Source organism: Haematobia irritans, chromosome 4, assembly GCF_050003625.1.
Source record: "Haematobia irritans isolate KBUSLIRL chromosome 4, ASM5000362v1, whole genome shotgun sequence".
In the NCBI taxonomy this organism is placed as follows: domain Eukaryota; kingdom Metazoa; phylum Arthropoda; class Insecta; order Diptera; family Muscidae; genus Haematobia; species Haematobia irritans.
The window spans coordinates 213,580,567-213,594,038 of record NC_134400.1 but is presented as its reverse complement, the minus strand read 5'-3'; the positions used below and the strand labels follow the sequence as shown (position 1 = coordinate 213,594,038).

General features: G+C 28.9%; 1 protein-coding gene across 3 annotated transcripts in view; it reads right to left on the bottom strand.

The window, feature by feature from the left end:
* corn (microtubule-binding protein cornetto) overlaps positions 1 to 13,147 on the bottom strand; it is a 110,639-nt gene extending 97,492 nt beyond the window's left edge. For all 3 annotated transcript variants that reach the window (XM_075304140.1, XM_075304139.1, XM_075304141.1), the window contains exon 1: positions 12,727 to 13,147. The gene's annotated coding sequence lies outside the window, so the exon portion shown is untranslated. The remainder of the gene's footprint in view (positions 1 to 12,726) is intronic.
* Positions 13,148 to 13,472: the final 325 nt, after the last annotated feature.

Here is a 13,472-nt window from a genome sequence, read left to right as displayed (position 1 = left end):
TCCTTTAAAAATAAAATTTTAACAAAATATTCTATAGAAATGAACTTTTGACACAATAGTTTATAGAAATAAAATGTTGACAAAATTGTTTATAGAAATCAAATATTGACTAAATTTAAAAAAAAAAAAGTTTTGACAAAATTTGCTGTAGAAATAAAGTGTTGAAAAGATTTTCTATAGAAATAACATTTTCAGAAAATTTTCTATAATAATAAAATTTTGACAAAATTTTCTATAGAAATAAAATTTTGAAAAAATATTCTAAAGAAATAAAATTTTGAGAAAATTTTATTTAGAAATAAAATTATGACAATATTTTTATAGAATGAAAATTTTGACAAAATTTTCTATAGAAATAAAATTCTGAAAATATTTTTATAGAAATAAAATTTTGACAAAATTTTCTATAGAAATAAAATTTTGATAATATAGAACCAAAAATATATTTTTTAATAATATAGCAATAAAATTTTAGCAAAAATTCTATCAAAATAAAATGTTGACAAAATTTTCTATAGAAATAAAATTTGATAAAATTTGCTTTAAAAATAAATTTTGACAAAATTATCTGTAGAAATAAAATTTTGACAAAATATAGAAATAAAATGTAGACAATTCTATAGAAATAAAATTTTGACAAAATTTTCTATAGAAATAAAATTTTAACAAAATTTTCCATAGAATAAAAATTTGGACAAAATTTTCTTTAAAAATAAATTTTTAACAAAATATTCTATAGAAATAAAATTTTGACAAAATTTGCTGTAGAAATAAAGATTTGACAAAATTTTCTATAGAAATAAAATTTTGAGAAAACTTTCGATGGAAATAACATTTTGAGAAAATTTTCTAAAGAAATACAATTTTGATAATATAGAAATAATAATATACTTCTTAATAATATAGCAATAAAATTTTAACAAAATTTTCTATCAAAATAAAAGTTTAACAAAATTTTCTATAAAAATAAAATTCTGACAAAATTGTCTATAGAAATAAAATTTTAACAAAAATTTCTATAGAAATGAAATTTTGACAAAATTATCTATCGGAATAAAACTTTGACAAAATTTCTATAGAAATAAAATTTTAACAAAATTTTCTATAGAAATAAAATTTTTACAAAATTTTCTATAGAAATTAAATTTTGACAAAATTTTCTATAGAAATAAAATTTTCACAAAATTTTCTATAGAAATAAAATTTTGACAACATATTCTATAGAAATAAAATTTTGACAAAATTTTCTATCGAAATAAAATTTTGACAAAAATTTCTATAGAAATAATTTTTTTAACAAAATTTTCTATAGAAATAAAATTCTGACAAAATTTTCTATAGAAATAAAATTTTAACAAAAATTTCTATAGAAATAATTTTTTTAACAAAATTTTCTATAGAAATAAAATTCTGACAAAATTTTCTAGAGAAATAAAATTTTAACAAAAATTTCTATAGAAATAAAATTTTGACAAAATTTTCTATAGAAATAAAATTTTGACAAAATTTTCTAAAGAAATACAATTTTGACAAAATTTTCTATAGAGATAAAGATTTTACAAAATTTTCTATAGTAATAAAATTTTCACAGAATTTCCTATAGAAATAACCTAAAATTTCGTTTCGAAAGAAAAAATATTTTTTTTTTGTGTTTGTGCTTGCATTTGCTAATCATCCACAATGTCATATTTATCATCAATTTATGCCTATTCTCATTTTTTGGTTTTTATCGCTCAAATTGAATTGTTTTTTTATCACGAATTCAACGTACAATATGGTTTGCTTTTTGCACATGGTGTCCAAAAAGCTTATCTGTTTAGTATGAATTTTATGTAAATACAATAAAGATAAGTGCGAATCGAACATTAATCAGCCCCATGTGAGAAAGGGGTTCATTTTATAAGTAATCGCTGTTTGCTGAATTGAAAAAAAAGAAACGATTTCGACTAATGACAGCAATAACAAGAAAGAAAAACAGAATCTATCTAATCACAGCTGACGATACATACGATTGCATTGTCAGTTATATGGGGAATCATAAAATGACGCTTTTTTAGATTGCAGTTCAAGGATTTTTTTTAAATTTTTCTAATGAATGTGGGGTTTATATTTTACATTTCTATCTGGGGGGATTATGAAATCAATGTTGAGAGAATAAATTACAGAGATTAAGACTTCACAAACAGGTTTATACCAATAATGAAGCTTTTTAAAACTTGACTAATAAGTTACTAAGGTTCAGGTCTACAATTCAGATGGTCTTCTACAAAAGAAATGCAACTGATATCTAGACTTATTTATGAATAGGATACGGAGCTCCACGGTAGGTTCTTTTTTTTCCTGACATACGCTCTGGGTGATCAGTAAACTACTAAGCCATCTCGTTCAGAGAATTTTGGCAGTATGTAATTTTGAGAACTGAGTCCAAAACTTGATTGGAAAAAAATAATGTTGTTGGCACTGCTTTAAAGTTTATTTTAAATTTCAATATGATGAACAATCCAATCACTGGTGATTACACCAACACCCAAAAAATTTAAATGTGGGGCGCTAAAGTCAATTTGATTCTATTTTAGTTCATGGAATTACTATTTTCTATTTTCTATTATTTTCCCTATGCAAAATTTCACGTAAATCGGAGTAAAACTTTGGCCTTTTGGGCCATATGAGTCTAAATCGGGCGAAAGCTATATATTGAACCTATATCTAAATCTTCCAAAATCAATAGGGTTCCATTCTGACCCAAAATACATACCTGTATTAATTTTAAAATCGATTGGACTAAAATTGCGACCTAGGTTAGGTTAGGTTAGGTTAGGTTATGTGGCAGCCCGATGTATCAGGCTCACTTAGACTATTCAGTCCATTGTGATACCACATTGGTGAACTTCTCTCTTATCACTGAGTGCTGCCCGATTCCATGTTAAGCTCAATGACAAGGGACCTCCTTTTTATAGCCGAGTCCGAACGGCGTTCCACATTGCAGTGAAACCACTTGGAGAAGCTTTGAAACCCTCAGATATGTCACCAGCATTACTGAGGTGGGATAATCCACCGCTGAAAAACTTTTTGGTGTTCGGTCGTAGCAGGAATCGAACCCACGACCTTGTGTATGCAAGGCGGGCATGCTAACCATTGCACCACGGTGGCTCCCAAAAATTGCGACCTAGACTTTGCTCACAAAAATGTGTTCACAGACAGACTGACATGGCTAAAGAATTCTATCAATTCTAATAATAAAATTTTAAATAAAAAGAAAAAAATTTTGACAAAATTTTCTATAGACAAAAATTTTGACAAAATTTTCTATAGAAATAAAATTTTGACAAATTTTTCTATAGAAAAAAATTTTGACAAAATTTTCTATAGGAATAAAATTTTGACAAAATTTTCTATAGAAATAAAATTTTGACAAAATTTTCTATAAAAAAAAATGTTGACAAAATTTTCTATAGAAATGAAATTTTGAAAAATTTTTCTAGCAATGAAATTTTCTATAGAAATGAAATTTTGAAAAATTTTTCTATAGAAATAAAATTTTGACAAATTTTTCTATAGAAATATAGAAATTTTACTATAGAAATAAAATTTTGATAAAATTTTCTATAGAAATAAAATTTTGACAAAATTTTCTATAGGAATAACATTTTGACAAAATTTTCTATAGAAATAAAATTTTGACAAAATTTTCTATAGAAATAAAATTTTGACAACATTTTAAATAGAAAAACATTTGACAAATTTTTTTATAGAAATAAAATTTTGACAACATTTTCTATAGAAATAAAATTTTGACAAATTGTTTTATAGAAATAAAATGTTGACATTTTCTATAGAAATACAATTTTGATAAAATTTTCTATAGAAAAAAAATTTGACAAATTTGTTTATAGAAATAAAATTTTGACAACATTTTCTATAGAAATACAATTTTGATAAAATTTTCTATAGAAAAAAAATTTGACAAAATTTTCTATAGAAAAAAAATTTTGACAAAATTCTCTATAGAAAAAAAATGTTGACAAAATTTTTTATAGAAATAAAATTTTGACAAATTTTTCTATAGAAATAAAATTGTGATAAAATTTTCTATAGAAATAAAATTTTGATAAAATTTTCTAAAGAAATAAAATTTTGATAAAATGTTCTATAGAAATAAAATCTTGAAAAAATTTTCTATAGAAATAAATTTTGATAAAATTTTCTATAGAAATAAAATTTTGATAAAATTTTCTATAGAAATAAAATTTTTAAAAAAATTTTCCATAGAAATAAAATTTTGACAAAATTTTCTATAGAAATAAAATCTTAACAAAATTTTCTATAGAAATAAAATTTTGACAAAATTTTCTATAGAAAAAAATTTTGACAATTTTTTTTATAGAAATAAAATTTCTATAGAAATAAAATTTTGATAAAATTTTCTATAGAAAAAAAATGTTGACAAAATTTTCTATAGAAATAAAATTTTGATCAAATTTTTTATAAAAAAAAATGTTGACAAAATTTTCTATAGAAATAAAATTTTGACAAATTTTTCTATAGAAATAAAATTTTGAGAAAATTTTATGTAGAAATAAAATTTTGATAAAATTTTCTATAGAAATAAAATTTTGATAAAATTTTCCATAGAAAAAAAAATTGTGACAAATTTTTCTAAAGAAATAAAATTTTGACAAAATTTTCTATAGAAATAAAATTTTGACAAAATTTTCTATAGAAATTAAATCTTAACAAAATTTTCTATAGAAATAAAATTTTGACAAAATTTTCTATAGAAATTAAATCTTAACAAAATTTTCTATAGAAATAAAATTTTGACAAAATTTTCTATAGAAAAAAATTTTGACAATTTGTTTTGTAGAAATAAAATTTTAACAAAAATTTCTATAGAAATAAAATTTTGATAAAATTTTCTATAGAAAAAAAATGTTGAAAAAATTTTCTATAGAAATAAAATTTTGACAAATTTTTCTATAGAAATAAAATTTTGATAAAATGGTGACAAAATTTTCTATAGAACTAAAATTTTGATAAAATTTTCCATAGAAATAAAATTTTGAAAAAAAATGTTCCATAGAATTAAAATTTTGACAAAATTTTCTATAGAAATAAAATTTTATTTGTTGTTTTGATCTCAGCTTTAAAACCATTGTGTTGTCTAAACTACAAGTGTAGCTTAACCAACAGAGGAAAAGAATGTTTGTCAAATTTATTTGGGCAAAGCCCTATAGACTGCAAGATGGTTGGATGGACGCACATTTCGGAATTACCACATTGCTCATCAGCATCCTCTACTTGCAGCAAAACTATCAACCAATTATCTGAATAAATTCAGGCAGTTTATTAAACCCAACAATGAACCACACTTGAACCTTCCGAAAAAAGGGTTATGGTAGCCTGCTTATGCCGAAATAAATTCGAAACAAACATTTCTCTTTTCCTTTGCCACCATCAAATCATCGATTTGAGTACAGTTGACTGGGTTTATTTTGATCGTGCTTCCTCTTATTTCATTCGTGTTTTGTTTTTTTAAAATCAGACAAAAATCAATACCTTTGATCCGATTTACACCACTTCTGGATCCAAAAGGAAAAGTTTCATTGCATTTCCGAGTAAATTTTTTGGAATTTGGTTTATTTAATTAAAATGTAAATTGGGACATTTCATTTTTTAAACAGCGAATTGTATCTGTTAATTTCTTCTTTGATTAATTTTTCAGTTTCACTCGAACTTCTTAGCTGTTTTAGTGATATTTTTCTGTTAATGACAAACATCCAACTTTTACACCTAATGCATTCTCTTCTGGACAAGCGAAATTTGCTTTACAATCATTAAATTATATGCAACAAAGCATATGATTTATTAACAATATTGAAAACTTCTCTATAAAATCTTGGGGCCATCGGAGATTGTGATTTGATGATAGCAATTTCTTTGCAAATCTTATTATCAACATAAATTTTCCATCCTAAATTTGATTTTACACAAAAATTAAAAGCAACTTTTTGTTTCCGAACTATTCTAAAGTTATTGTTCAGAACCAAAAACGAACCAAAAAACTAGTTCGACATATGCATTGAAATGTTTTGGACAGTTTTGAAATAATATCGAAATATATGTACATACATATGTTGGATCTTATTTAACGATCATTTTATGTAAATGTTCTGTCAAAGTCCAAAAAACACGCGTGAATAATGAATACGTCCATTGCTAAATTGCTAATGATTTTGGTCTTAACTAGCGATCAAACAAAAGGTGAAATGATTATATTTGCATGATAAAAAAAATGATTAATTGTCAAAAACCAACATTTATCGCTTTTGATGGAATCATAACATAGTTTTGTGAAAGATGAATATGTGTCACTCATAAAATTCTATAAAAAAAAAAATCAGTCAGGTGCATAAGCGTAGGAAGGCCTCTGGGGAGGGGGCTTAGACCCCCCCAGAAAAATTTTAGCCCCCCCCAGAATTTGAAAACCTATTTACGATTTTACATTTTTCTAAAAATTAAACAAGTATATACAACCGCACAGAGTTCCGCTGAAGACTTTCATGCACAATCGAATAACTTTGGTTGTGGTAGCAGTTGCCGAAATCTGAATATTTATAAAATAAATCTGTGGTTGAACTTTTGATTTAGTTGAATAACTAAAGCTCCTTTATTATTGTGTTTAGTCTGGTTTAGCCAATTTAATTAAAAAAAAATAGTAATTGATACTATTCTTTCATAAATTAATATCTTAATAATGCTGCAAAAAAGCATAGCCAAAAAGAAGTGAAAATGTTCTTTTTGGGTCCGGAAGTGGTGCAAACTTGGCGGAGAAGCGATGAATGTAATATGAAATTGTCATAGAACGAATGTCTACCGTTTCAACGGCCGTTGCAATGAATTTGCATCACTTCTTAAATTGTGATCCAAATTCAGTGTTTTGAATGTGGATTAAAAAATTTTGTTATATTTTCCAAAATAATTAATTTTTATATTTTTTATGATTTTTAATGCATTCTAACGCTTGTTTGAAACGTTTTCCCTCAAATATTTTCAAAAATTCTATAAAAATTTCTATAATGAATTTAGCATTTTTGTGGCAAAATTTGAATAATTTGTACCACTTTATTTATTCTTACTTTTTTTCTTAAAAAAAAAAAAAAACAAAAAATTACGCATTAAAATATGAAAAAAATTAAGTAAAAAAACTTCCTGTGTAGTTAAAATAATTAACTTCTTTGTGAGGACATTTTTGGAAGTGCTTTTAAAGTTGTGCCTTTAGAACAACTCCCAATTTTTTTGCTGGGAAAAGTGTGGAACTACATTTAGTTGCTTTATTATAAATTAATTGTCGAGTTATTTTGATGCCTATATTGTTATTCATTTTTATGAAATAAAACATTAATTGAAACTATAACTTCAGTCTATAAATGTTCAGCTAGGGGGGCTATAGCCCCCCCTAGGAAAATTGTCTAGCTACGCTAATGGTCAGGTGTTACTGTTTATAACTTTGGGCTAATATGAATCTAGGAAAAATCATTATTTGCAGGATAAAGTAGTTCTTCGTTAGAGCATCAATGAAACAATGTATGTACTTGGTATACCTACGAGACTACGACCACACGGACGAAAAAAACTGTTTTTTCATATGTTTGGGTGTAAAAATTATATGTTTGGAACTCAAAGTTTTAAACACAATATTTTTAAGTGCAAGCATATAATGTTCATAAACTAGCATAATATGTTTGGGACATATATGTTAATATGTTATTATGTTTGTGACATAAAATGTTTGTACATATAATATGCTTGGATGCAAACTTATATTAATTTAGAAATAGACTATAAACATATATGTGTTTAGACATAAAGTGTATGCTGGAAGTAAAATAATGCAAGTAACCAATTGGCGCTTTAAAAATATATATACACAAAGAAAATTGCATTAAAGATTGGAAAAATACTATGTGTGGATATAAACAAGTATAAATTTACAAATTTGGAGTAAACGTATAACAGGTTGGCTGATAAGTCCCCGGTCTGACACATAGATGGCGTCGCTAGTATTAAATGCATATTATTTTTATATAGTATCAACTTCCAAATGATTCGTGTCAAAATTTGACGTCTGTAAGTCAATTAGTTTGTGAGATAGAGCGTCTTTTGTGAAGCAACTTTTGTTATTGTGAAAAAAATGGAAAAAAGGAATTTCGTGTTTTGATAAAATACTGTTTTCTGAAGGGAAAAAATACGCTGGAAGCAAAAACTTGGCTTGATAATGAGGTTCCGGACTCTGCCCCAGGGAAATCAACTATAATTGATTGGTATGCAAAATTCTAGCGTAGTGAAATGAGCACGGAGGACGGTGAACGCAGTGGACGCCCGAAAGAGGTGGTTACCGACGAAAACATCAAAAAAATCCAAAAAATGATTTTGAATGACCGTAAAATGAAGTTGATCGAGATAGCAGAGGCCTTAAAGATATCAAAGGAACGTGTTGGTCATAAAATTCATCAATATTTGGATATGCGGAAGCTCTGTGCAAAATTGGTGACGCGCGAGCTCACATTTGACCAAAAACAACAACGTGTTGATGATTCTGAGCGGTGTTTGCAGCTGTTAACTCGTAATACACCCGAGTTTTTCCGTCGAAATGTGACAATGGATGAAACATGGCTCCATCACTACACTCCTGAGTCCAATCGACAGTCGGCTGAGTGGACAGCGACCGGTGAACCGTCTCCGAAACGTGGAAAGACTCAAAAGTCCGCTGGCAAAGTAATGGCCTCTGTTTTTTGGGATGCACATGGAATAATATTTATCGATTATCTTGAGAAGGGAAAACCATCAATAGCGACTATTATATGGCGTTATTGGAGCGTTTGAAGGTCGAAATCGCGGCAAAACGGCCCCATATGAAGAAGAAAAAAGTGTTGTTCCACCAAGACAACGCACCGTGCCACAAGCCATGGAGAACGATGGCAAAAATTCATGAATTGGGCTTCGAATTGCTTCCCCACCCAGATCTGGGCCCCAGCAACTTTTTCTTGTTCTCAGACCTCAAAATGATGCTCGCAGGGAAAAAATTTGGCTGCAATGAAGAGGTGATTGCCGAAACTGAGGCCTATATTGAGGCAAAACCGAAGGAGTACTACCAAAATGGTTTCAAAAAATTGGAAGGTCGTTATAATCGTTGTATCGCTCTTGGAGGGAACTATGTTGAATAATAAAAACGAATTTTGAAAAAAATGTGTTTTTCTTTGTTAGACCGGGGACTTATCAGCCAACCTGTTACACAAAGAGAATTGTATTAAAGATTGGAAAAATACTATGTGTGGATATAAACAAGTATAAATTTACAAATTTGGAGTAAACATATATATGTTGTGATATAAGACTTCGCCAAAAATTGTATATGCTTAAGTAAAAATATTAAAATGAGTATTCGGAGAGAAAATTCATTCGGAACCAAGAGAAAAGACATTTGAAAAAAGGGCATGAGTTTTGTTTATCATTTTCGCATTACGGGCACAATTTTTTTTTGTTTCGTCAAAACAAATCGGAACGTAGGACGAGTAAGTCAAAATATTCAAACAAAGGTAATTAAAGGGATCTTTATAAAAACTAACGAAAGGACAATATATACACTGAAAAAAAGCATGTCCGGTTCCAAAGATTGTGTCTCGACTTTAACAATTTTGGTATTGATTCCGAGCCAATGAAGCGGAGAGCTCAAGTAAGGATACGTTTAAGACACAATTCTCTTTTAAATGTGGGTTTTGTGTATTTGACTGGGTATAAAGTTCAATGACCGTACACATAAGTTCAATATGAACTAAAGCAAACGAAGATTTTCGTACGATTCCTAAAAATAGTAAGAATGAACTACTGTATGGTTAAAATGGTGATGATTTGGCGCCAGTGATTTTCTTCTTTACTTTTAGTTAATTTTTTCTTCTATGAGAGGATGTAATTTCGTGAACTGCAGTTAAAAAGTACAACAGGGCATTAAATTTTCCTGGTTTTAACAATCTCAAAATGTGGTTTTAACAATCTCAAAATTTAGTTCAATTTTCGTGCGAAGTAGTTCATTCTTCCCATAAAACAGTTCACTTTTTTTCGGTGTTTGTGCTTAATTTGTGTATAATTTTTTCCCGCTTTTAGTTAATATAACTAACGCACGCAAAAAATTATTGGAGTAAAGAAAATTTTCTCCAAACATAATAATTCCATGAACTAAAATAAAGTTAAATTGGCTTTAGTGAAATAGAGAGTTCACTTTTTTATGAATGTATATTACAAACGCATATGTCACGCCGATTTCACAAAAATAAAATTTATTAGACATAGTATTTTGTTTTTTTTTATTAAGGAAAATTTTGGAGTTTAAAAATTGCAAAAAAAAATCAAAAGTGCCATACGAAGTTCCCCACCAAAAAAAAGCGTCGCCAAACAAAAGTAATGAAAATGATATTTTTGGGTCCGTAAGTGGTGAAAAATTGACGCAGAAGCGATGAATTTAACATGGGCTTGTCATAGGACGGAAGTCCTCCATTTCAACAGCTGTTGCACTGAATTTGCATCATTTCTTTTTATTTCTAGAAAAATGTTCTCAAAATTTTATCAAAAATTTATTTCTATAGAAAATTATCTCAAAAATTTTATTTCTATAGAAAATTTTCTCAAACTTGTATTTCTATAAAAAATTTTGAAGTACCTCTTAGAAATATTTTACAACAACTACCAAAACATCAAGAATTCTACCAATCTACCAACAAATTAAAAATCTACCATTTTTGATAGAATTCTACCAATTGTGGCAACCGTAGAAACAATACGGCCAGTAGCACACCCAGAGAAGGAATATGACCAGCTCGAACCTGTTTCAAGAGCAAAATGTTATTTTTGGACGGGGAACATGTAACAAATATTAATATTATTTCCTCGAAAATTATGTATCTGGTTTCGGCAACCTTGTATATGTTTGCCGAGAAAAGAACATTTTGCGACAAAAATGTTCCATGCTCATCGTCCAAAAATAACATTTTGCTCTTGAAATATGTTTGAGGTGATCGATCATGTCCCTTCTTTGGAGGCAATACTGGTGGTCTCTCATAATAGTCACTTGTGGTCTTCTAGCCAAATAAAAAGCAATCACGTTTGAATTCCGCCACGAATAAGTCGTTTTTGAACGCAATAGATCAAAATTCGTTTGTAAGCTTGTAAACAATAAAAATTAAATGGTACTGGAATAAATCTGTCAAATGTCAGATGAGCAGTTTAGAAATGACATACTAGTCACCCCACATATTAGCATAGAGAAGCAAAAATAAAACACTCTTATTATTAACGTCTATCGTAGAATATATATCCCAGTGTGCAATCGTGTGACGTATTAAATTAATTTCAAATACGTCAAAGACTCCCTTTTCGTAAAGAAACAAAATGTGTTGCCCAACATGTACTATACAAGGTGCTCAAAGCGTTCTCAAGGCACAACAAGAAGAATATTATCAAATTGGGATCCAGAAGAAACCCAATCTCCAAGTAACAAAATGCACACGGTGCTTAATTACCATCGAAGCACAATGGAAATTGAATGAGTTGTCATTGAGAGGAGAACCATGATGATAAGATAATGAAAGAGGTAGCCGAAAATATTATTGGGGTACATACACATCACAAACAATAGAACCGAATTGGAAGCGCTCCGCTGGTACCACAATGAAACTAGGGGGAAAATGGGCAATAGTCAGAGACATTAGAAATTTTGGGGATGAATGGCACGAAGAAAAGAGCAGGTGGATAGATACAAAAGATTAAGGGAAAACATCACCGCCATGTTCAGTGTGTACGAAAAAAATATCCACGAATATATTGAATGCAGGTTCACAAACTTTAGTGCATTATTTAATATCCTTCGGGGAATTGCCAGATTATTTATAAGGTTCCTTGGGCCAACATGGCATTCGTGATAGACCTTTCATCACCACCCCTCAAAACACAGCGCACACACACTCCTTCCTGTGCGTGCGTGTGGGTTTTTTCATCTCTTTTATTGCGATTTTCTGACACGTTCTTTATGATGGCAAAGGACCGCACAATTTCAATGCTGGCTTGGCTAGCGGATTTATCTCAATCATCGATATACGGTTTATTCAAAACATACTCTCTTTCTCTCCCTCTCTATGAGGTAGCAAATGAGGGTCGTTTGTGCAATTTTTTTCTACAGCTATCACACAATGCAAAGGCAAAAACAACACTGCAGTTCACAATAATGCCGTTATAACATTAAATAATTATCACACACGGTGTTTGCCTACACACACGCACACACACACATGCACTCCCATATACAAAACCCCTACACATGTCCTCTCGCAAATGTTTGTGAATTTGTTAGAAGGGGCCAAACAGGCGTCTCTCATTCTCAAACACAGTCACTTAAACACGCACCACAATTCAGGCTTTCAATTTTCAAAAGGGATTTAAACAAAAGGAATAAAAGTGACAGCTGCTCATAAAAATATCAGGACATGAATAAAATAGAGGCTGTTGCTTAGCTGGCTGGATAGTTGCTGATCCTGAACTTGATCCTGTATACAACAAACGCTTACACACACACGCGCGTATTCCTCATATATGCTAAAGCTAACTAAACTAAACAGTCACGTCCTTAAGGTCCCATGAAATGGACCTTTTTATTTCTTAAAACAAAATATGCCTTACTTTTTTCTTTGTTATTCCTCTTTTGTTGAAATAACTCTCTGTGTATATATGTTAGTAATGTCTTCCTTTGCAACTGCTTTTCTTCTTCGTTTTCCTTCTTCGGATGAGAGATTCAAGTAAACACACACACGCACTCACAATGTCTCTTGGGGGAAAAATCAATTTTCGCCCATAATAAAATTTCTTTTTTTTGCACTAAGACTTGATGTTAGAAATTTTTTCGTATATTAATTAACTTGTATTTCTATCTTTTGTATGCTATGTTTCATTTACACTTTCTTCAAATTGTTATTGTTTACAAACAATTGAAACAATTCTTAATTGCACTTCCGAAAGAGAAAACATTAAAATATATACGAAGAAAATAAAAATATCGACATATCCGTATCCGTTTACCGTATGTTCCTATCGCCGTGCTCAACAAAAACTAAATAAAAATCTACCACCGGGTTAAGTATGAGCCTGCTTAGGCATTTTCAACGGCGTTGTATTTTTAATACCAACAAACGGCTAATGCGCATATATGCTCTAAATAAAATCGTATGGCGTAAACTTTATTATAGGGCATCTGAATCAATGTTGCGATTTTGCGTGTTTCGGCTAAATTTCGGATTTATTTGTAGGTAGTTTTCGCGAAAACATAGTGATTAACGGTATTAAAAATTTGTATATATCTCATTAGTTCTATGCTCGGAATCTACCTAAAGTGGTGCCAGAGTTTTAAATAGATTTTGGTGGTAGATTTT